A 25463-nucleotide genomic window follows, 5' to 3' on the forward strand; every position below is an offset into this window, starting at 1 on the left:
AGGGCTGCCCAGAGAGCACACACCTCCCTTCCGCTCTCTGCGATTTGTATGACCGAGCATTCGCTGCATCCCTTTTCCATACAGAGGCATGAAGGAGCCAAGGTGGGGATCTGCGGGATTTCAAGATTAGGTTCAGCCACGCCAGGCTCCTGTGAATCTGATCCCAGCAATATTTGGTGTAAGGAGGCCTGAGAGAATTTGATGGGAAGACAAGGTGGTGCGACTCCCAAGGTGATACGCAAAGCCAACACTGGAAAGTCGATCCGTTTCCTACTGGCCTAAATGGTTGAAGACATCATCTTGAAAATACAGTGATTTGTACTTCTTCCATTTTCTTCTGAATATAAAGTCGTTGTTGTTCAATAAACAAGATGATCTTCTTTAGTGCCTCAGACACCCGGAAGGGCCTTCCCCAAAGTTGTTGTATCGACCCACAAAGCTTAGCCTCTGAGATTGTATTTAAACCTACAACACTCTGAAGTATTCCGTGTTTTCTTTTTCTTTATTTCTTTTGAGTTTTTTTAAAGTTATTCTTTTTTACATTTTTCTGGATTGTGCTTTATAGTATAATTTTTGACTTTGTGGATTATTCCTTGTTTGTATAGCACCATACCCCAAAAGGCTTTCTTCATCCCAGCTCTGTCCATGAAGACTCTTGTTGCTTTGCTCCATGATTTCCTGCACGTGTGCAGTCAGTCTCTCGTTCGTACATGTCCTCACAGTGACTCACTTGCAAGTTTCTGGATGTTTCCTCATTTTGCTCCTGATTAATCAAATCCCTCTCCTATCCCAGAGGCTTGTGGTCTTTCTTATGCCCCAAATAGAGTCTTCACATTTATATTTGCTGTAATAAGTTTCCTTCCTTGGATTTTACTATCATTGGTTAATGAATGTGTAACTTTTAAAAATTTCAAGCTACTGGTGAAAATGTAAAAATCTAGCAATAAGGATTGTATGTTTGTACGTAGACTGTGGGGCTACAGAAGAATTCTAAGGAACTCACTGAGTGTCTTGTTATCTCAAGAAATGCTCTTGTCCTCTGGAAAAACCTGGTGGAAGGGACCCCTATTTGAGCCTTGGGTTCGTTCAGTCTCAAGTCCTTGTCAACCCTCTTTCAAGAGGACAGCAAGGAGATGAAAGCTATCCGGGGGAGCTGGATCCCCCACGCCTGAGAGTGTCTAACATTTCATCAGGAGCTCAGGCAATCCACTTCCCAGTCCTTAAGGCAATAGCGTGTTGTCCTTGAGTCTCTAGGCACCTGCCACCTTGGTGTGGATTAGGAGATAAAACAGAAGCGTAAGGAAGAATTTTCATGAGCCAGAAAAAAAATCAACATGAGACATAGAACATAATAAAGGTCTAAAATTCAGTTTGTGTATATATACACACACATACACACATATACACACACATATATACACACATATCACATATAGTATATATATATATCTACACTATACATACACATATATCACATTATATATATATATACATAGGCACTATAATTTATGGCTTTTATTTCATTGCTAGAAACAATACAGAGCTTCTTTGTATCTTCCTATAGGTTCTGACTTTGTGGAGTCTATTTGTTTTTCTGCAATTTCAAAATTGTTACTTGGGAATTATGGTAGGAACAGGGATGAAATATGCACACAATCAATCCCCATACAGCCTCTAGTCTAATTGAACAGAGCAAAATATACTCAAAATGTAAGAAAATTAGGAGGAAATAAGTGTAGTACGAAAAGATCAGAGGGAACGGGGACTAACCGATGGGTAGACAAGTCAGTCACTGGGAGAGAATCTCCGTGGTAAGGATGCAATTGAGTTAGGGCAGGAGGGAGCCAGAAAAGCAGGTATTGTTTGGGGGATAAAATGTATTCCTCAATGAGATAGCCAAAACATTTCAGTAAGAAAAGAGCAGAAAGCACAATTATAATTATCTAAACTATAAATTTTCAGAGTATCAGAGATCAAGATCAGGGGTATCCTAGTCAATTGAACTCATATACACACACACACACACACACATATACATACATATATATTTAAATTTTCAAATGAACATCCTCTTCCTCTGTCTCTGTGTGTATATAATATATATATATATATATAATATACACATGTATGTGTGTATATGTCTATGTATATGAATATGTATTTTGTATCTGTGTGTACATATGTGTACACAGAAAACGATACATATGTATATAGGAGGGATACATGTGTATTATACATGTATATATTCACATATATATGCATACACATACATATATGTGAGAGTTCTTATTTTCTCCAAAAAGAATGCCTCAACTCCAGAATATAAAGCTTAAACAGAATATAAATTTAACACATAATTTAAAGGTTAAAATATTGAGTTAAGGATTTTTTTTATAAAAAATAGATTTCTCCTAACAATTTAACATTCTTTACATTAAAACACACACAGAGAGAGACTTCTTCCTTTCCTACGTCCCAATTCCCGGACCACGCTTCAGCTTCCACATTATTTCATCAGGGACTGAGTCTTCCTTCCGCCTCCACCTACTCTCTTCTTCTTTGTGTGAAATACAAACGAAAGAATACATTGGATTCTTAACCATTTCACCATTTGGCCCATAAATTACCGTCCCCATCTCTCAACCTTCTACTGTCTCTTGTGCTGACCCTTTGTCCCTGAGTTCTTTGAAAAATGTTCTGATATTTATCTAAACTTTTCTGCAATCTTCTTTCCATTTTTCACCTTTGCTTTTGGTATATATATTTTTTACACTTGGATTCATTCTGTAATATGCTCGGTCACTTCTGTAGTGGGGGGTTTCTATCCCACATGTTCCTCTCTCTTACCCTGATTCCTCTCTGTACCTTCTTTCTTTGGCCACGTTGACCTTTGTCCACTCGGACTGTGTTTATTGGGATGGGACATTCCTAACCCTCAGGCATACATTAATTTGTCACTGAATGCCTTCCATCTCCCCTTTCTGGCCTGTGTAGGATTCCAATACTTGACCACACCTCCCCCCCAAACCCGGGATTTCTCCCATCTCTTATCACCCTTTTCTAAAGAAGGCACCCTCCTGAAATCTAGCATATTTTATTATTCAGCATTTGGATCCAAACCAGGATGGTTTATATGGTCAGACTGACAATTTTGTGTGCTGTCTCTGTGGAGTGCATTAAACTTGGCAGGAAATGCTATTTTTATTTTCCAGTGAATTCTCCTCAGACAGAAATTTAGATTACACCATTTAAACAAGCTTTGTTTCACCTGCCAGTCGGGGAAATGTGATGAGCAGGTTCATCACCCTTGTGTGATAGAACATGCTTCTGCTTGACCCATGCGCGTGAACAGCCGGCCCAGGACCAGATTCGCAGAGAACCTGCTTCTCCCCCTCCCCGTCAGCAGGCTTCCTGGTCATGATCAGCTGTTGCTTTATTTGACTATTTTCCCTGAACTCATCTTGCGTCTCTAAACATTTGGGGGCTATATGTCATTTTAAAAGCTTTTGACATAGAAGAATTTGATAGTAATCAAAAACACTTGCACCCGTATTTTTAAAGATTCATCCCTTTATGTAAAAGTAGAAATTTGCTTATCATATAAGGATATTTCTAAGAAAGTTAGCCTAACTACTACTGGCATGCATATATATATATTTTACCCCGGATCCATGAGCATGCTTTGCTTCCTTCATTTTGTTACAAAGAAAACTCATAAACGTTAGCTTTTGTCAAGCAGCCTTCTATGAAAAGTGAGTTTCTAAGAGTTCTTGTTCATTTCAACTCTGGCTACAAATTCTTTTCTTTTCTTTTCTTTTTTTTGTTCTGAATGTAGAAACCCAGGACATGATGCATGGTACTCAAGCACTCTACCAACTAAGCTACATCCCCAACCCTATAGATCTACTTTCTATACTTTCTAATATAAAATCTACTTCATAATAAAATTGTGCAATCACCCCCCCACACACACGCATTTATTATACTTTTTACTGCATGTTCATTGCCAACTGACCCATCGATGCTTTAGACTACAAACTAAGAAAAAAATTTTTTTTTCTGTTATGGTATCTAGTAAGTGACCCATGACTGGAAAGGTTCAGAGATGCAGAATGAAGGAAGAGTGTTATGTTTATAATATGCAAGCCTGATTCAAATCAGAGCTTGATCTCTCTCTGTGGATCCACAGGCAACTTATTATACCTCTCAGAATCAAAGTATCTGTGTGTGGAGGTAACTTTGTACTGTACTGCCCCTATGAAGGTTCTATACCAATATGGACACCATTGGATAATTGGCCAACAATCGACAAGTACAATATGAAAACTATTGAGTAAATATCAATTTACCTCTTACAGAAATAAGTATGATATAATAATTGATTGCAATAGTAGAAATTAGGATCTGATTTTATATCATTGAAAGACACTTTGTTTCTTGGTGTAACCTGAAAGTGGACCATTTTGAGTTTTAAAGTAACCTGAGTTTAGAATGAAAGAACAGTGTAAAAGAGGAGTTGAGGAACCTTTGTAGTATCATGTGTTTAACACACTGGTAAACTCTCACACAATGCAGACCATGGGGACAAACATGCAAGGGGCGGAATGTGCCTTTTCCTTACACCATGCTCATGATTTTCTCTCAAGACCAGGACTCACTGGCCTGTGGCCAGTTGTTGTCAAACCTTCACTTGTATAAGAATCAGCTGAAGAGTTTACTAAAACACAAAGCGCCTGGGCTACTCTGGGGTTTCTGACTCATCAGGTGTAAAGAAGGGCTGAGAATGTGTATTTTTAGTGAGTTCCAGAGGGTGCTGCTGTGCTATGTTGATGCTGATTCTAGGGTCAGCTTTATAACCTTTGCTTTAGAACGTTCCCATCACGCTCACTGATTTCTTTCCAATAGAAAGGAAGCTCCTGTAAAATGATATTGAAGGTTTATGAGTGGTTATTATTTTTGAATGACATTATACATTTAAATCTAATATCTATTTTGAGTTAATTTTGGATAAGGTAAGAGGTTTAGATCAACAAAACCTTTTCTTTCACAAATGCTCCAGTAAACACTTATTGAAAAAAAATATTCTTTCTCCATTGACTTTGCCAATGCATCTTAGTCCAAAATGGTGGCCATGTTCTGGTGGACTATTTCTGGTTTCTCCACCCTGTTCTATTGACTGATCTATGTGTAGATGCCCAATATGACACAGTGTTAATTACTATGGCTGCGTCATGAATTTTGAAAATGAATAGAATCATTTCTTTTACTTTACTTTTTTTTCAGAATTGCTTTAGCAATTCTAATTCCTCTTAGTTTCCATGAAAGTTTAGAATAATCTTTTCTTTATTTACAAGAATACCTTACTGAAATTTTGGTCAGAATTGCAGTAAGCCCAATAGCTTTACTATACGAAATTTACATTATGATTTTCCATTTATGTATTCATCTTTGGTTTCTTTCATCAGTGGTTTGTGTTTTTTATCCATTTAACTCCTATACATTAGATTTATTTCTACATATTTCAAGTTTCTTGGACAACTGTAAGCAGCATTTCAACTTCATCTTGCTTCTATGTTCTCATGACTAACAAAAGAAATACAACCAATTTTTACACGATCTCACTGAGTTTCTTAGGGCCTTACTAAGTTGCTAATACCGGCTTTGAACTTGTGATCCTCCTGCCTCAGCCTCCCAGGCTGCTGGGATTACAGCTGTGCACCACCGAGCCCACCATTTTTTTTCATTTTTATATCGGCATACCAGCTTTTTTCCCTCTTGCTTTTGTTGTATTGACTAGAACCACAAACACTGTATTGAATAAGATGGCAAAAGGGAACATCTTTGCCCTGTTTCCAATCTTAGAGAGAAGCCTTTAGTCTTTAACAGTTAGGTATGAGTTTAGCCATAGTATTTAAATATTTTTTAAATGGAAATGAAAAAAAAATTTTCCCTCTACCAGTTTTCTGAGAGATTATATTATGAATTAGTGCTGAATATTGTCAAATGCTTTTTCTTCATCAAATGATATTTTTAATCCTGTAAATTTATTATTGATTATAATGACTTTTTCATATCACATCACCCTTGCATCCTTAGAATGCAAGGTGTGTAAAGATCAAGGTGTATAAGTATTTGTGTTGCTGAATTTTATATGCTAATATTGTGTTAATGTCTGCTTCTATATCATTTTTCTTTCTAATTCTTATATCAGGATAATCATGGCTTCATATAATGAATTGTGAAGTATTTCCTGTTAATCCATCTTCTGGAAGAGATTGTACATAATTTGTACTGATTTTTCATAATTTTTTATAATTATTTTCAGAATTCTCTCATGAAATTGTCTGAAACTGAAGATTTGGGGAAGGGCATGCAAAATTATGAATTCAATTTACCAAATAGTTATAGAGATATTAAAGATGCATATTTCTTTCTTTTCTGTCTTTATTACTCAGGGCTAAGCATAAGTATTTCACAAGACAACATTTAATTCAGAAATTTTTTTTCATTCCCATAACATTTTGTATAAACTTCTTTATAGTTCTCATTACTTTATATATTTATTTAAATGTGTGGGGTTTTTTTACTTATAAAGTATATTTATGTAAGAAAATTTGAAAAACATATGAAAATCATTATCTGAAGAAATCTAGCATTCTGAGATTGTTTTATAATTTTTGATTCTATGCAGATATTCATACTATTTTCTTTTACTACTTTTACCATACCACACAAATATAAACTCAAATATATGCATACCCTCTATGTTGTATGTTGTAACTACTAATTACTACTAATTTCTCATTCTTCTGATTGTAAATAATGTAGAGTTACACAGGTCATGTAATCATGTATGCACAGAGTATAATAATGTCCAATTCATTCTACTATCATTCCTACTCCCAAACCCATACATCTCCCTTCACTCCCCTCTGTATAGTCCAGAGTACCTCTATCACACCCCCCACTTACTGTGAATTGGCATCTGTTTATCAGCAAAAACATTTGGCCTTTGTTCTTTGGGATTGGCTTTTTTCTCTTAGCATAATAATCTCCAGTTCCATCCATTTACCAGTAACTGCCATAATTTAATTCTTCTCTAAGGCTGAGTAATATTCCATTGTGTGTGTGTGTGTGTGTGTGTGTGTGTGTGTGTGTATACACAGCTGTGAGCTGTGTCTCCGTGTCTCACAAATTTTGATTCATTATGCTTTGATTTTCATTTTATTCAATATACTTTTTAACTCAAGTTTCTTCTTTGACCATGATTATTTTGAAGTGTGCTGTTTGATTTTTAAATATTTGGTAATTATCTGATTAGTGTGTTATTGATTTCTAGTTCAATTTCATTATATTATCAAAAACCACACTCCATATGATTTCTTCTTTTAATATACTAAGGTGTATTATTACCCCAAATACAGTCTTTCTTTGTACATATTCTGAGGGTACTTCATATTAATTAGATCTTGCTGATAGGACATTTAAATTCTTACATATCTTTGCTGATTATTTGTGTAATTATTCTACCACGTATTCAGTGACTTACTAAAAATCACCAACTAAAATCATGGATTTGTCAATTTCTTCTTTCAATTGTATTTTTATGTACTTCAAATATTTTGAAGCTTTGTTATTTTGTTTATACACATTTAATATTGCTATGGCATCTGATAACCTTTTCATAATTAGTTAATCTTATTGTCCTTGGTTATTTACCACAAAGCCTACCTTATTTCATATTAATAGAAACTCTACTGCTTTCTTTTGATTAATGTTTACATGGTAGATCTTTTGGCATCTTTAACCATCAACCTATTTTCTTGTGGACTTTATGTGGACAATATGCAATTCTTTTAAATTCATGCTATCAATCTCCAACTTCTATTTAATGTATTTAGATAATTTGCTTTTAATATAATATGAATATATTAAGGCATAACTAGATATAGATGACTATATATATATACATATATATATATAAATTCTTTTTAAAACTTTAATTTTACTTTTAAATTTCTTCTCATAAGCTTTTTAAGCATTTTCTGAGTTTCATTTTGCTATATATGTATTATGAATTGTATCTTTTTTATAACTTCTTCTGATTGTTCTAAAATATTATGCTTTATTTCAAACTATTGATGTCAACTTTTTACCATTTCAAGTGAAGTATAAAAAAAATCACCTCCATTTATGACTCTTTATTTTCCTTCATATAATCTTAAAAGTTTGGACATTGTGTATGTATTTCATTTGGTTTAAAATCCTTTGGGATTTTCTCAGCTGGTTTAATCTTCAGGCTTCTGTCTTTTGCTAAATTTTGGAGATATCAATCATTGTTCAAAAACCTTTTAGTCTTGGGCTGGGGATGTGGCTCAAGCGGTAGTGTGCTTGCCTGGCATGTGTGCGGCGCGGGTTCGATCCTCAGCACCATATACAAAAAAAAAAAAAAAAAAGATGTTGTGTCCACCGAAAAACTAAAAACTTTCTATTTTTCCTTTTCAATTTGTTTGTAATTACTCATTTACTCATTGTTCTATGATGGCCTCTTCAAGTCCTTGTGAGACAACTCTAATATCTGCATCTCTTCATGATTGAGATCTTCCCATTTTTAATGTAAGCACTGAATTTTTTTGTGAAACCTCAACATTTCAGGTTTGCCATCATAAACTTAGAATCTTACTGATATCTTGTGATTCAGCTAGATTTTGGGATACTGCTTGGTAGCTTTGCAGAGGCTCGGGAGAGGGCCACTTACTTCTGTTAGTGGGGTGGGGCTGGTTGTGCAGTGAAGTTCAGTTTGTCTTGTTACCTTTTTTTTTGCGTTGTCATGGGCGATTCCTCATGATTGCTGTTGGTGGTAGAAGTTCAGTCTCTCCACTTGGCCTGACTGACACCTTGACAATGTGTGTGTATGGGGTGGCACTGGGAGGTGTTAACTCAGCATTACTTAACTGTGTTGGAAATCCTGACTCTCCATGGTCTCCTAGTTGGGTGTGGGTGAAAGTACAGACACTGCCCTGTGCTTTCCACTGACAAAGGTGTGGAATATGAGAGATGTGCAAGAGGATTCCTTATTACTTGACGTGAATGAACACCTCAGTTTTGTTTTCCTTCCTTCCTTCCTTCCTTCCTTCCTTCCTTCCTTCCTTCCTTCCTTCCTTCTGTAGGGGTGGGTACATACTGGAGATTGAACTCAGGGACACTCAACCACTGAGCCACATCCCCAGCCCTATTTTGTATTTTATTTAGAGACAGTATCTCACTGAGTTGCTCAGCATCTCATTTTTGCTGAGGCTGGCTTTGAACTCCTGATCCTCCTGCCTTGGCCTCCTGAGCCTCTGGGATTACAGGAGTGTGCCACTGTGCCCAGCTGAACACCTCAGCTTTCTAAGCAGCCTTCTCAGGTGCCACTGGAGTGTGATTGGGTCTCCTCCTATTCACTCTGCAGCAGAACTGTATACATCCACTAGGGCTTGTAGGGGTGGTGGCTGGGCCATAGTTTTTCCTCTCTGTTTAGAAAACTAGACCAGGTATTGTGTGCTAGAAGTCTCTGTCTTGGGAGGCTGTCCCTTTATTGGCTCTTTAATTAGGGGATTCAAGCTCGTCTTGGTGCTCCTTTTTCCTCTGTATTGTTTGGCATCCCCTGGCTTTTGATTCTCCAGTTTATATTCACAGATATAAAGGCACCCAGGAAACCCAAGGGAACCCCAGTCGTGTCAGCTCTCAGATATTCTTGGCCAGACTTCCTTTTTCTCTGTGCCTTTGGGACTTTTCTTAGGTTCATTTTATAATAAATGTCCAGGATTTTTGGTTTGGTGAGGGGAACATGGAAAACTTCATTTACTCCAATTTATGCCAACTTTCCATAAAATAATTATTTAAAAATATCTCTGTTGGACCTTGTTTAAGTCATCTTTTTTTTTTTTATCATTGGGACCAAAAGACCTGTCAAGAACATCTTTAGAGAAGGAAGATTTTATTTGCAGCTCCTGGTTTCTGAGGTCTCAGTCTAGAGATTGGCGACTTCTATTGCTTTAGGTCCAAGGTGAGATAGGACATCGGGAAGAAGGTGTGATGGAGAAATGCAGCTCCAGACCTTACAAACAGGGAGCAGATAGAGGGCTCCTCTCACCCCAGAGTCACATTCCAAATAACCCGCCAGCCCCAGCCACACCCTACCTGCCTACAGGTAGTACTTAGTTAATTCATATCATTATTGCATGGGTTAGGTTAAGACTCTCGTAACACAGTCATTTCACTTATAAACTTTGTTGTATTATCTCATACAGGAGTGTTTGGGGGGAAATCTAATATCTGAAATCATAACAGGCCTATTAATGATTTCTGCAACAATTATTTTTTAATTGACATGGATTTATGAAGTACAATATGATATTTCCATATATGTATGTACTGTGCAATGTTTGAATGGGGGTAAGCCTATCTATCCATTCTAACAATTATCATTTCTTTGTGGTGAAAACATTTACAAAAGTTAGAATAAAGCTTTTATAATGTGATTTTGTATTTTTTTCCGGGGGGAGGGAGGACTTGCCATCTTATGTTGTTTCAAATAACCTCAAATGTTGATTTGCTCTTTCCATTTAATAGGGCAACAGGGATGGGCGAATTCAGTAGCCCCCCTTATTGGCAGTTTCACTTTTTATAGTTCAGTTGCCTGCTACCCACCATGGACTAAAACTATAAAATGGAGTATTCCAAAAATAAACAGTTCATAAGACGTAAATAACTCTTTTTTTTTTTTGCGGCACAACATGACAATTTCCAATTTATTATTAGATATTGCTGTTCATTTCTTGTTATGTCTAATTCAAAGATTAAACTTTATCATAGCTATGCAGAGATATGTAAAGCATAAAACATAGAGGGGTTTGTATGCTCTATATATCTGTTTTGCACATTCATTGAGGGTCTTGAAACATATCGTCTCAGGTAAGGGAGGATCAGTAATAGAAATTCTCACCTTAGCCCCTTTAAAAATATTCAGGCAAATATATCCAGAAAAAAATCTCTTTTATTTTCAGTCATTTTGAATATTATAACACACATCCCTTAGTTAATCTTAGCATTGATTTAGTTTTGTTTCCCCTGTTCTAGCAACAGTTTTTTTTTTTTCTTATGCCAAATAGTTCCTACATCAACGTTCTATTTCTGTATTTGCTCAACCTGCTCAAAGCTTTCCTTCCTACCTTCTATCCTCTGGATGTATTTTCTTCAATCAGATTTTATTTCTGACCTTAGTCCTTCCAGTCTAAAAAGATGTGAAATAGGTGATATTCTATTTCCCTAGCTCACACTGTCTCCTGCATGTCCACCAATCTGTTTATTCAGCACAGGGTTTTGTATAGACTTGTGACATATGCCTTCCAGAGATGGGCTTGAATCACAAGCATCGAATGGGAATAAGATTTGAGGGAGAAGTTGCTCTTAGGGATTGATCAGAGGTTCACCCACTTTCCCACCTGAGCCTTCTCTCAATAACAAGAGATGTCTCAAATTCTTCTCTTGTCTCCATTTTGCCAGTCTCCAGAATTTAGAAAGCTCCTAAAATTTGAGTCTGTTACTTAAAAATACCTCATAATAAAAACACAGTGGTATTATTTATAGAAACCATTTAAATAGTTTTACAGACATATTTTAATCTTTTAATTTTATATTTATATTTTTAAAAGTTTTTTTTTTCATACCACATGCAAATGGTTAAAATTCTTTCCTCTTTCTCTGTCTTTCTCTTTATATGTATATATACAGTTTTCACGGTCAGCTTCGTCTTCCCTGAAAATAGAACGTTTCTCCTCCATCTCTCAGCACAGTACTCTATAGAAGATATAACAAATGTTTTTAATGACAGTTTCTGTTTGTGCTTGGAGGGAGGATAAAGTGAGCCTCTGGAGACGGTTGTTTGGGTGACAAGCAGGTGACAACAACCTTGAGTTGTCTTTTGGTAATTTCACCAAAACAGAAAATATCTGCAATAGAAGTGATATTTAGCACTCGCCAGAAGGAAACTATGAAGTTTGGAAGTACTCGTAGAATGGCAAATGTTGGTGAGTTTCCTCCCCACTTATGAAAATTTGTAGTGTAAAGTAGTATACCCAGAAAAACTAATCTATTCCTAGAGAAATAATGTTAACACAAGAAGCAAAAAAAAAAAAAAAAAAAAAAAAAAAAAAACACCAAAAACCAATCAACCAACCAACCAACCAAACAAACAAAAACACTAAACTTGCATTTCAGTTCAATTTAGTAGTACTTGCTGTTATTCATTAGATAATTTCCTCCTATTTTCAATGCAATTAGAAGCTGAATTTTTTTTGGGGGGTGGGGGGTTGTTGTTGCTGACCTTCAAATGTAGGAGATATCAGAAATCAAGTTTGTTCCAGAACCATCTTGGTAAATTTTGCCAGCCATGATTTTGAAGCATGTGTGTGCCTACTCCAAGTTCACGTCAGACAGTGGGAGGCCACGGGAAAGACAGATGACAGAATACGATGAGAAAACAGAGTGGCAGAGAGTGTTTCAGCAGAGAGAGGAGGATAAACAAATGTGGTCAATGTTGGTGGCAGAGTTGTATGCAATCATTTAAAAAATGGCAAGGAGAAAATGATGGCAGTTTTGTGGGGTTATCTCTGTGAACAGTGTCTGAATAAACATAAGATTTATAACAACAAATTTGGGCTTGTGAAAAGAAGGGGTAAGTTATTTTGTTATGGTTTCTATTGGGTATCCAGCTGGTCATGTCCTTATCTCTTCATGAACTGAAACAAACAGCATGGTATCTTACCTGAAGAAACTCAACCTAATATTCCTCCCATTCATTCAATAATTTGGGTGCTTCTGTTTTATACTAGGTACCCTCCACATACCTTTACATTGTGATTCATCCTGAACCAACAAAGATGTGTTTCCTTATCAATTTCTTTGCTATGTTTCATACCAGATTAAAAACTCTTTGTAAAGTATTTATTAGAAAACATAAAGCTATTAAAATCTTCCCAAGTTTTTCTACTTTTTGATGTATCACCCATTTTGATGACATGACATTTTGATTTTTGGTTCTGAACCATCTTTTTTTCATGTTTCCATAGCAATATGTAAACATTTGTTTTTCTCTTTCTCCCAGGAAAGATGGCATTTGATGCCACTCAATGTGTTATTTAGAGAACAATCAAAGAAGATAAGTGTTTAAGATCAAGGGTGGAAACCGTGTCCTATAAACACTTGTGTATGTATTCAACTGTACTTTGTTCCAAAGTAGGAAATTTTGGATGTGTTCTTTGTTTATTAAGAATTTTATGGAGCATACCTTCAAGGAATAGATTATCACATAGTTTTTTTTTGTCAATAAATGATATTTTTAGAAGGATCATGTTAGTGACTTGTCTCTAAAGTGTTAGAGGATTGAAAACATCCAGGTATCACCAGCTTTCCAGAGGTTTAATGCAGCTGTGGAAATGATGTTGACCAAAACATCCTTTGAAAGCCTGAAGCAGACCCTCATATAATACATTTAAATGTCATTAGCTATTTGTGACAAGTGACTACTATTTTGGACAGATAGATTCAGACATATGCTGAAATTTAATCAGACATTTCGTTTTTTTAAAAAAGTACTTTGGAGAAACATAGGAAATTCAGAAGAAGAGTTAATGTTTTGTAAGCAAAATTAATTAGTTAATTCAAAACTGAGTCCTAAGCAGCTTAGCAAGGCCCTTTATATAAATAATAATAATAATCATCATAATTTAAAAAATGAGATGTGGCTCAGTAGTTAAATGCCCTTTGGCTCAATCTTTGGTACAAAATAAAAAAGAAAAGGAAAAATATAAAAAACTGAAGCTGAGGGTCTGGAACATAGGTGTTATTTAGGTAGGCGCTAACCTTACCCTTTGCTTCTTTTTATCATGTTATAGTGTTACAGCCCAAAGAAAAAGCATATAAGACATTAAAGTCACATCTATACTTGCAACATTTTTTCAGCATAAGAAAGTGGGCAGCAGAAAAAAAATCTTGTGAATCATTGGAAAAAAAAAAAAACGCTTTTTACAGCTCTAAGTATGACTAAGGAGGTATTAGATAGAAAGTATTGCTTTCCTTCTTTCCTTCTCCAAAGTGGGAAATGTCACAACTTTCTCCCATCTTATACTGTGACTTTATTCAATTGAACCATATGAAATTGCAATTTTATAGTTCAAACATAATCAATTATTGACCATTTCATTTAGTACAACAAATTAATTAGGATAAATATATGCTGTACTCAAGGGGGAAGATAGTTCCATTTTAAAGAGTAGTTAGTTATCCTCCAAATTATTAAGTATGATGTCCCCAGAAAGTATACTTTTGGGTAATAGAAACCAAAAATGTCCATAACAGCATATTTCTCTCTATGTGTGGTTTGTGAGACATTGTGGGTGCCATAATTTGCCTCCATATTGAAATGTAGGGAAATCTGTAAACTTGAAGAACTTAACCAAAAAAAAAAAAAAAAAACACGTGGTGGTCTCTCTCTCTCCCAATTTTCAGATTCGAGATAGATTCAAATTCGAAATCTTACTTTAACTGGGAAAAATTTAGGGTCCAAATATAGTCATACCCACTTACCTACCCGCCACTGCAGATCTGGGAAAAGAAGTGACACAGGGAAATGAGACCGATTGCTTCTCTGTGGTCCCAGGGATCCAACGTCCAAGCCTGATAATGCTTGTTGACACATAAAGTAATTTATATATGTAAAAGGCAGAAGATAGGGAGATGGCATGGTTTGGGGGCTACTGATTTCAAGGAGGAACATATGAATTGGTGTGAGGGCAAGAGTCTGAAGATTGGTGCCAGATCCTCTGGATTTTCTTTCCCCATCTGGGTGGATGGAAAGTCCAGCACATGCCACCTGGGAAGGGTATATGAGAGAGACAAAAAAAAGGTAATAAGACTGACCTTCTGAAGCCATTTGCCTGGGATGTGTCTTTGGACCGCTGCTGAGAATGAGGGAGAATATTTCACTGGAGAAAGAAAATACTAATAAAAAGATGATGGGGCCCCAGGGTGTGCGGGGAGGAGGGGAAGGCAGATTTGAAGCACTGTGGGGCCTCCTCAGGCAGGCTGTGCCCATGAGCTGCAGCCCCACCGATTGCACATATCTGCGGGCTAAATCCTGGGCTCAGCCTTCATGTGGCCAATGAAAATTGACATTTCCCATATCCCAAGGTTAGCTTAACAGTAATTAAAGCATCACATCGCGCACGATTCTTTCCATTATAATTTAAGTGGATTTTATGCTATTTTAAAAACCATTCTGGTTCCCACTGTGAATAATGAATACAAATAAAGTTGAATGTCAGACCCGGAATACAAATCAAATAAGAAAACCTATAAGTACCCCAAACATCTGCCCCCACAATCCCCAAGTCTCAGGTGCTTTGCTGTTGGCCCAACATTCTCATCAACGAATGCTCTGGTTTGCTTTTTGATGTGAGGCTACCTCCATGGGCCACTTCTGCAGCGTTCCGAGTGACGAGGTACCTCACTCTCTGAGACAGCCTTCTGGTTTCCACGTATTTCGAGAAATTCATTCATCTTTCTAAGCAGCTCTATTAGACAGTGCCAAGAGGATTTCTGCAAAGGAGATATACAGATACACCTACTCAGAAATCACAAGGTCTTTCAGGCACGATGATTTTTTTTTTTAAGCCACTGAAAGCGTGGGGGATTTTGCTCAATTCATTTTCTACACCTTCAGTCAACATGCTTAAAGATGCCCCTGCCTCTCTGGATCCCTGGGAGGGGCTATTTACATGATGCTCTCCTCCAATTGTGGATGTGATGTTGTCGCATTCTGACTCCAAGTAACACAACAGACGGTTTACATCAGCACGTGGCACTCATTTCATTGTTGTTCCATGAACAAGGAAGAAAAGTGGAAACAGAGCTTTGCACAGTGTAGCTTGAAGGATGATACAAAAAAAAAAAAAGGTTGCGATTTCATAACTCCATTTATAAATGCATGAGGGGGCACCGATTTGGGTGTCTGCTGCCTTTCCCTAGGGATCTCCAAAAGGGAGAGAAGCCCTTAGCAAGGCATTGTAATGCAGAACAGCCTTGTGACTGGGGGTTGTTTTTAGTTTTTTATTATTACTAGACTGAAAAGCATTAATATTGTCATACAGATGGTCACCTAGGTTGGAAGCTTACGAAAGAACTCTAAATTGTGGAAAGATTATTCTAAATTTAGGAAAGCATCAACTCCCTAATGCTAAAGGTGGAGCCGTGCTGCTAAACATATTAGTATTTCTTAATTCAAACACCTGTTCTGCCCGTACAATACAGAAGAAAGCTCTTATTTATTGCTTGCATCTCCATTTCAGATTTAATCTCACTATAAATTCATCTCATGTTAATTTATGTGCAAACAAAGACACACACATTTTAAATATCCGAAATGCTGGAAATAAACTTATTTTTAATTTTGTGCTTGTTTTCCATTTGTCAACCAGCAAATGAAAGGACTGAATAAATCATGCACTAATTGCCAGCGGTGCTAAATTTAGTGTGAGATCTGGAATCCTTTTGATCAAAACCGCTGAATATGAAATCATCCTCAGCTCTCTAGGCAACTTTATCCGCCTTTCTATTCTCCATCTGTCAGTCACCTGGGAATTTGTGAACTATTCCATATGTCAGGCTTGTCAATCACAATGGGATGTGGGAACTATCTGCCTACTGCATAGGAATTCTTGTTAAAAAATTAATCTGCATTTAACTAGTATTTCTGTATTTTGAATACCACATTGTTTGGTGTTTGGAATTTTTTCTCTCTATAAGGTTAATGGAAATAAATTTGATTTAAATAGTATAGCTCCAAAGTCTTCTTTTAAATAACACTTACAAGTGTGTAACTGTTGCACATGATATATGGAGGCAGTAATATTGTGAATGTACAAATGCAACATTTAAAATAGAATACCTTATTATGGGAACACTAAATCTGACAGCGACCTATCTTACCTACTGACATTCTAATACCTACAAATTAAAAAGTAATAAATATATGGACATGTCACCTTTAAGATTCCAAACTTATTAAGATTGTTTTGAGAGAAACCTGTTTCACCAAAGGTATTTTACTTAAGCTGCAATGTGTCTGCAATATTCTATCATCTCACTAAAATAAAGATAACACTGTATTCATCACAATATTCTTACACCTATATAATATTTTTCTTCTAAACCAATTAGGAAAACTCAAAACTCTGTAAATCATATGTAATATAAGGTGTTTTAAATATTAACCTCCCTTAATTTTAAAGGTTAATATATTTCCTATTTTAACTTCATTGACTGATAAAATTTGAGATGACATTCAAAAGAACTGATTAAATATGGGGAAAAGTCTGAATCACTATCAGGGAAAGAGTGATGGTGGTACCCGTCATTCAAGTCAACGTAGAGATCTTTAGATTTTGTGAGCTTAAAACATGTATTTGCATCCCTGTTGCCTATGGTTGCACATCTTTGATATTAGGCCATGAATAGAAACTAACTTAAAAGATTCTTGGGAAAATGGCAAAGAATATGAAAAGCACTTAAAGAAAATACCTGTCAGAGAACATACTAAATACATGCTACTTACTGTCTCAGCAGGGTCATTATCCATTGCATAAAGGTGGAAAGAGGGGATTTAATAGGAAAAAATAGCTGTAGAGACATGGGAAGAGCTGAAAACACTGAATCCTTTGGCCACACTGCAGCACCTGTAAATCAATTATTCTCTCCCATATTTAACGCCTGTCAGAGTTTCCATTGTTCTGAGAACAGAAATCCATAAAATGGCCTGCAGACCCACAGAGCTATGACCACCATTAGTTCTCAGGTGCTACTATCCAGCACCCTCCCTCACACGTCCCCCCATTTTTTTTCTTAGCTGAACCCTCTGCCTGGGGCCCTTCATCCACTCTCCTTGACCTTCATGGTCTTCAGGCCTCAGCTCAAGCATTTCATCAGCTGCTTCACGGAAGCCATCATGCCCCTGTGCTTATTCCCAAGGTTACCCAATCAGTCGTTAAAAGTTGAGGCTGCATAGGAATCTGCCCTTCTGTAATTAAATGTTTATTTGAGAAGGTTTGGTTCATGTTAATCTGTCCCATGAAAGAGTAAATTTCACCAGGCCAGGACCCAGTAAGATTGGCTTCTTTTTTTTTTATTAATATTGAAAAATTATTGTTTATTTCACAGATAACTTCTGAATTAATATAAAGAAATAACAATTTGTATATACACTAATTTGAAATAGTTTCACCAAGCACCAAGTAGAACCGTTTCCAGTCTTTCCACCTTTATCATTGAAAGCTTGTGGAAGAAATCTTGCTATTTTAAAATGTACTTTGGGTAATATTTTTTCTCTTTCTGAAATAAGTAAACTTTAGATTTTAAGCATTTTGCTGTCATATATAAATTTAAAAAAGAAGAAAAAGAAAAAAAGACTAAATGACAAAAGGGGACAGAAGGAAATTTTAATGCTAATTTGCCTTGTATTATTTTTATTATTAAAAAAGTGACTGATGATAAAAAGATAGAATATTTGATAACTCATAAGAAACTTGTCTTTCCAGATATCAGGATATCCTGGTATCTGGAAAGATTGGCTTCTTGCTGAATCCAACAGTGACACATAATTATTTTGACTATATAATTTGACTGAATGAATTATCTGCATTAATGAGTGAATGAGCACATGGATGTATAAAGAATTACCTGTGCAGATAAGTGCAGAAGTCCTTACTGAAATAACTGAGCAACTCTACCATGTATTTAATTAATAGTTTTTTTTTTTTAATTTGTTTTCATAAACTTAGTAAAACAGAAGTACATGGGTGTAAAGTAAGTCTCTGGCACACCCTTTCCTGAGGTCCAGAGGTAGAGTTTCTGTTATTTTTCAGTTCTACCAAAGTGTTTTTGTACATGCATCCAGTGCTTTCCACATTGTAGTAGATCTATGGTTATAAGTGTGTCTTTGCTGGAAAGCTACTAGTTCTTTGAGCACCTATGTTTAATTTTCTTCTCTTCTGTTTTCCTAATGCCTCATATAAGGCCTAACACTTGGTAGCTTATCATTACATTTTGCTTATTAAAGTTACTTATTGTGTTCAGAACAGTGCTGTTCTCTTGTGGCTGCTTAGCTCAGATGCTCAGAGACAGATGCTTTTCATTGATGTCCCTTGACCATGCCTTCCACCACTGTGAGAGACTGCAGATACACGATGACATTTCCTGTCCATCCATCATGAACATGCATTCCTCTATCTGCAAGAGGGACCAGAGGACAGAGTGTGACTAGTTTAAGGCAAATCCATCATTACAGTGGGAGAAGAGGTGCAGGAGAAAGAGGCTAAGAAGGGAGAGAAGAGGGAAACAGATAATGTAGAAAAGAAAAAAGGAAGGAACAAATGGTAGAAATAAGAAGAGAATGAGGAAACAACAACAACAACAAAATACTTTTTAGTAAAGACTCTTTTTCTAACTAGAATCAGATATACATCAGATATTACTTCATTTGAGGAAAAATAGTACCACCAGCGAGGCAGAACATTTTCTAATAATGTCTGAATACAGCTCACAAAAGCCTATGTTACATATACCTGTGAATTTGCCTAGCTTGCTTTTTTATGTAAAAGTCAAATAAGAAATAAATAACAGAAAGTAAATAAAATAAAAGTTTGAATATTTTTTATAAATTGGATTATTACTATTGTGATTTTTTTCCTTACATATGGCTTCTAAGCTCTGTAATCAGGATTGAAACCTAATATAAATTAAATGTAAATATTTATAAAAATTAAGTATGTGGTTTTATTAAAAATATGTAATCTTTAACTAGAAATGTGAAAGAAATACAAGTTAGATAATATTTCACATGACAAGTTTAAAGGTAAAAGAATAATGATATTAGTAGATATATAAAGACTATTTTGATAAGTTTAATTCCCCTCTAAGTACTCTTCACATGGTGAAAATAGAAGAAAACATCTCTAATTGGAATAAAATAGTCATTAACAGTATGCGTTAAAATCATATCAAAAATACATTTAAATTTTTCTTTATAAGATAAAAGGAAAAAATAAAGATGTAAATATAACTGATACTATATAATATTTTAGTGGATGTTCCAACCAATGCAGTATGTTGAGAGAAAAGGAAAAATATAATAAAAAATTGGAAAGAAAGAGACAAACTGTCATTATTTTGGAACATGTGAAAGGCTACCTAGGAACTCTAAAAGGAACAACAACAACAACAACAACAAAAAAACAGGATGAGAGAGAACAGTCCCTGAAGAATGTAGCATTAAAAATCAATTGCTGCAGGGAGAATTAAGCAGGGAATTTGTACACAAAGTTCCGATTTGTTAAAGCAAAACAAGTTACAAAGTACCTTCTTATACTTGATAAGAAACACTCAAAAGATGGCCATGTAATCTAAGTATTATTTTGAAGGATATCATGAGTAAATTAACTGAGGCACTGACTAGCTATAAGAAACATTAGTATTGAAAAGTTTCAGTTCTTGGGGCTGGGATTGTGGCCTAGTGGTAGAACGTTCGCCTAGCACGGGTGGGACCTGGGTTTGATTCTCAGCACCACATAAAAAAACAAAGGCATTGTGTTGTGTCCATCTACAAAAAAAAATTCTTTCTCCCTTCTTCTTCTTCTTCTTCTTCTTCTTCTTCTTCTTCTTCTTCTTCTTCTTCTTCTTCTTCCTCTTCCTCTTCCTCTTCCTCTTCCTCTTCCTCTTCCTCCTCCTCCTCCTCCTCCTCCTCCTCCTCCTCCTCCTCCTCCTCCTCCTCCTCCTCCTCTTCTTCTTCTTCTTCTTCTTCTTCTTCTTCTTTTCTCTCTCTCTCTCTCTCTCTTTTAAAAAAGTTCAGTTCTTTATTGTTAGATATTTGAATTGTTTTCACATAATGATTACTGCCACTGTAAACATTGGTGTACAAATATCTGTTTTGGTCCCTGCTTTCAATGTTTTGGGGTATGCACAGAGAAACAGAATTACTGGATAACAGAGTCATTCTATGTTGACTTTGAGAAACTACTAAACTGTCTTCCATTGGGCCTCAACTCCTTTACATCCCATCAAACTCATTCTGACCAAAATTCATTACTTTCTGCTTTTCAGATAACAGCTATTCTAATGGGTATAAAGTGGTATCTCATTATGGGTTTGATTTGCATTTGCTTCATGACACTCTTTTCATCTGCTTTTGTGATGTTTGAATATATTTTTGGAAGGAATGTCTATTTGAGTCCTTTAGCCATTTTTGAATTCTGTTGTTTGTATTATCATTGTGTAGTTTTAGGTGTTCTTTATATATTCTGGATACTAATCCCTTCTTGTTTATATGATTAACAAATATTTTCTCCTATTATATAGCTTGCCTTTACCTTCTCTTTTTACTTTCCTTAGATATATAAGTTTTTAACTTTCATGTGGTCTAATTTATCTTTTTGATCTTTTAGGCATTTGCATTAGTGTTAGGTCCAAGAAATTACGGCCAAATCCAATGCTCTGAAGACTTCCTTCTTTTTTTTTTTTTCTAAGAGTTTAATTGTTTTAACTCTTATATTTAGAATTGATTTTTGTGTATGGCATAAAGTATATATAGATCCAACTACATTAATTTGCATGTGAACATTCATTCTCTAAACATTATTTGTTGAAAAAATTGTTGTTTCTCTATAGAATAGACTTTGCACCCTTGTTGGAAATCTTTTCTGTATATTTGTGAGCATTTGCTTCTAAACTTTCATCTGTTCCTTTCATCTGTATGTTTGTCTTTATGACATTTCATATTTTTTACATTACTATAGATTCCCACAAATATTTCGCTTCATTGTAGACTTTTTAAGGTATATAGTATTCTTGTTTTTCATGCTTTCTTTTAATACACATTGCACATCATCAGGAAACAGTCAATTGGAGATGAGAATTTAATTGCATAATATAGTCCTTGAATTTGGTACCATGAATTCTGCAACTGGTTTGTTCCATAATCAAGATAATGTTAGGACTATAAGACAGGTTTGTCTAGGATTTATGACCAAATCACTTCTTAACATTAGATGTGACAATTCTATCCACAGTAGTCTGTTTCAGTGTTGAGTTGCCTTGGTTGAGCTATTTTAACCAACATGACACAAAGTCTTTCCCAATCCTCCTAATGTGGATGGACCTGGGAAGGATTATACTTCTACTCTTTCTGTGAGTAATGTTTAACTTTTGAAACATGAAATAGCAATCTGATTCTGGTCATGTATTTTAATAAATCTCATTGGTGCAGAGTAGCTCATAATTTTAGGAACATGCTCAAAAGATGCCATTAGTTCTGTTTCCAGTCATGGATTTTCACCTGTCCAGATTTTTTTTCTGTGTGTGTCTTGAAACATTAAAGGACAGAACCCTCACATAATATCCACTCTGCTATTCCTCTAGAAGTCTGATCATGGATTCTGACTAAGACCACATTTCATCACCATTTCAGAGTTATATGTCATAGTAATGGAGACTAAAATACAAAACAAAAGCTGTGCCATTTCTCATTTCTCATAACTCTTGTACTTTGTGTTTTCAGTTGTAGTGGGAACATTTGGAATGGGACATTTTAAAGAAACTTTGCTTCTTTGGCTATCTATTTGCTAATTATTATTTGATTTGGGTATTTTACATTTTTATTTACACTTTCAGAGGACAACTCACTCCAATACAAAGTTGGGTTAGTTCCTCTCGTGTGCTATTGTAATGCCCCCCCAAATAAATTGATGCATTGAAATGTAGACCATGAGTTTCTTGATATCATTATTTTGGTCATTTTTTTTAAATCAACAATACTTAATATGAAGAAGAAAGTGAGAAGTAAATATGTTTTAAATTCATTCATTTATTGTATTTTTGCATAACCATCCATGGTTATAGGCATTAAAACCAGAATGATAAGAACACAGATATGATATTGATACTCATGGAACTTCTATTTTAAATGGGGTATGTGTGTGTATAAATAACACCAGATAAGCATGACATTTCAAGCTGATGTGTTATGAAGAAAAAGAACATGATGTTTAAGGGCAGATTATAGGGACTTAATTTTGTGTAAATGAAATACAAGGGAATATTTGTAATACAATTTTACAAATTTATATTAATAATTGGAAATAACTATTTAAAGAACAAAACAAAAATAGACCAAGATTAGTTCAAATGCTAAATGAGATTGCAGTAAATGACAAGGGAGATTTGTGAATGTTATTAATTACCAAAGGATGTACAATTGGTGGATGTCATTTAAGCAAGTTGGACAATCTTGAGTCCTGTCCTAATTCATGCTTGCTGTGTGGGGTGAGATGGTTCCAGTTGTTCTCCAGTTGGGGCAAAGACCTCAGAGGAGCATGTGCTGATCCAGGCCCTCCTGGCTGGTCTCAGTCATGTGGTGTGATCCTGAAATAACACTGGTTTTCCTGGCAGACAAAAGTACTGTAGAGGTCCACATAGAATTTTTTTTTTTTGGATAGATTATGATAAGCTCTAGAACCACAGCTTTTCCATCTTAGCTTATACACTGTCTAGTCAATGCTTAATGTTAATTTGGTTGCCAAAAAATGTTAGTTATGTTAATTGAATAAATATGTGTTTATTTTTATGATATTTGCCAAAGGTATAAGTTAATAAATACATTAAATACAGAATTTTTAGTTTAATTTGTATCTTAGTTTATGTTCATTTTCATATTACCTCATATAACAATGTAGCAAGTAACTATAGAAAAAATATTTGTATGCAAAAGTTTATATACAAAAGCACAAATATGCCTATAATATGTGGAAACTTTTTTACACTTTTACCACATGTGCATATGCACCTAAACATGCACATATGTAAACATATGTAGCACCATTTTAAAATAAGTAAGCACCTTATAGTGATTCAATGTATGTATGGAAGCCCAGCACAGTGGTCCATGCATGTATGTAATCCCAGCAGCTCAGGAGGCTGACACAGGAAGATCGAGTTCAAAGCCAGTCTCAGCAAAAGTGAGATGTTAAGCAACTCAGTGAGAACCTGTTTCTAAATAGAATACAAAATAGGGCTGGGGATGTGGCTCAGAGGTCAAGTGCTCCTGAGTTCAATCCCTGGGAAATGTTCCTCCCATATAAATATATATATATACATAAATATAAATATATATATACACACACACACACATACACACACATATATAAAACATGTATAATCATTTTCATTTCTTAAAAAAACTTGTCCAAAGATCTTGAAGACTATTGAAGTCCATTAGATTTTTACCAAAAAAATTATATTTTAGATGTTAAAGTGGAACATTTAAATACTGAACATGATTAATTTCAGTTTCTTGTCTTCATATGGATAATTTATAGCCAGTCAATCAATTTTTTTCTTCAGAAAATATGCCATGTCATTATGAAGAAATAAAAAAAATTCTTTATATAATGCAGACGGTATTTATATTATAAAATCTAACTTTGTAATACATAATGGAATATAGAATACAAAAACTCAAATACACACGCATAAATATTCACACACTTTACAAAATCCCAAATAATCTTTTTTTTTTTTTTTTAATCTTACCATCATGCCTGTCTCCTGATAATTCTGGGCTGCTGCTAGGAATCTACACTACGTCATCCACTCAACTTTGGTGCTATTGGCTTGGAAAGTGACTTCTTGAGAGAGGACAATAATTTCCCTCATTGCTCCAGTCTTTTTACCCTTCTTTGTGCATATTCTTCATTTCCCCCCTATTTTCACAAATTTTATTTTCAAATTCCAACACTTCCTTTTATCCATGGAAATATGTAAAATGTAAAGATGATAATGAGATTTCATAGCAAATCCAAGTAAACAGTGCAACATTTGTATACAAATATATATCAATCCACATACAGAATATAGCTTAAAATTATTTATTTTCAAAACAACGTTTATGTTTATGCTTTGAATTATCGCCAAGAGGAAAATTCAGAAGAGTGATCTCATTTAAGATACTCTAGCCCTTAACATTTATAGCAGTCTCCTCTTAAATGCATGAGGCATTTCCCAAGAATCCCATAAGAGTCCTGAAACTGTGGATAGTACCAACTCTATATATGGTAGGCTTTTTCCTATACATACCTACCTATGATAAAGTTTAATATACAAATTAGGCAAGATTAACCACAGTAAATAATAACTTGTTATAATGAGTAATAATAATTGGTTAATTATTATTAAATAAAATCGATTATTCTTAACTCATAATAATTAGTCAATAATTGAAGACTTGCTTTGGGTGGCACCTTTTCTGCTTAATTTCTTAACCTTTAGCAGGAATGTGGCAGCACCTTCTTCATTTCCAGACGGAGCCTCTGCAATAGTTT

Source organism: Ictidomys tridecemlineatus, chromosome 12, assembly GCF_052094955.1.
Source record: "Ictidomys tridecemlineatus isolate mIctTri1 chromosome 12, mIctTri1.hap1, whole genome shotgun sequence".
In the NCBI taxonomy this organism is placed as follows: Eukaryota; Metazoa; Chordata; class Mammalia; order Rodentia; family Sciuridae; genus Ictidomys; species Ictidomys tridecemlineatus.